The sequence below is a fragment of the Notothenia coriiceps genome, unplaced genomic scaffold (genome assembly GCF_000735185.1).
Source record: "Notothenia coriiceps isolate Sejong01 unplaced genomic scaffold, NC01 NC01_scaffold00019353, whole genome shotgun sequence".
Lineage (NCBI taxonomy): Eukaryota > Metazoa > Chordata > Actinopteri > Perciformes > Nototheniidae > Notothenia > Notothenia coriiceps.
Genome location: NW_011352054.1, coordinates 323,353 through 324,477, shown reverse-complemented (window position 1 = coordinate 324,477; position 1,125 = coordinate 323,353).

The window sequence follows — 1,125 nt, the reverse complement described above, 5'->3', positions numbered from 1 at the left end:
CACTGTGTGTGCAAATGAGCATGCTGCATTCCTACTTGTGCATATGTGTGTGCGACAGACGTTTTATGTTATAAGTACTAATCTGCCACTTCTATAAGATTACTGCTGGAGCTGACTTCAAGCGGCGCATGTCAACATCCTGGCTGACAGTACCTGCTGAGTTCCTGTTTCCTTGACGCCTATTCTGACTGCACTTCCCTCTATGTTACCAAATTACTTTAATCAACCCTAGCTCGACACATTAATATAATTTAAACTCTCTCTGACTCCCTTTTCCACTGCTGGTGAGTGAACATTTAGTATAGAGCTCACCAGGTCTCACTGGGGCTTTCTTCAATAATGACATAATGCCTTTGTCTAATTATCGCTTATCTGCTCTTAAACAGCAGATAAAAGCTAAACAATCCACAAATGATACTGTAAATACAATAATCCAGCTATTCTGTTAATATGTGTTTACATGAGCAATATGATTTTAAAAACCAGAGAACCGGCTTTGGCATATCATATTAGTGTCAGCATTAACTGTTGAGGGAAGGAACATCAGAATTTTCTGTAATAATATTTAGGCAACTTAACACAAGATGTTCTTTTTTTATCTTGAGCGCTTAGACACTGAAATAGCTCCAGCACTACAATGTAATGCAAAGTATAACCAGATTTTTACAGAGCGAGCGCGAAAACTGGGACACTCTCTGTTAAGTGTTCTCCCTGGAAAAGAAAAATGAAACATTTTCTGTGAAGTATGAAGAGGCGTATTTTTCTCACCTATGACAAAGTCTAATTTCCTTTGCTCCCTAGTCACGCACTTGTCAGAATCACTTTCCTGCGACAATTCTCCCTCATGTCCTTCCAAAAAGCACATTTAACAATCACCTGTTAGTCAGGCACACAGGGCAGCATATGGCCTTTTATGAATATTACATTACATTGCATTTAGCTGACGCTTTTATCCAAAGCGACTTACAATAAGTGTGTTCCCAACAAAATACAAACTTGAAGAAAACAGAATCATAAGTACATCAGGTTTCATAGAGCTAAAACATTTCAAGTGCCACTCAACTGGCTTTAGATAAGCCAGTCCTTTATTAGTATATAAGTGCTTTGTTAGCAATTCTTTGTTAG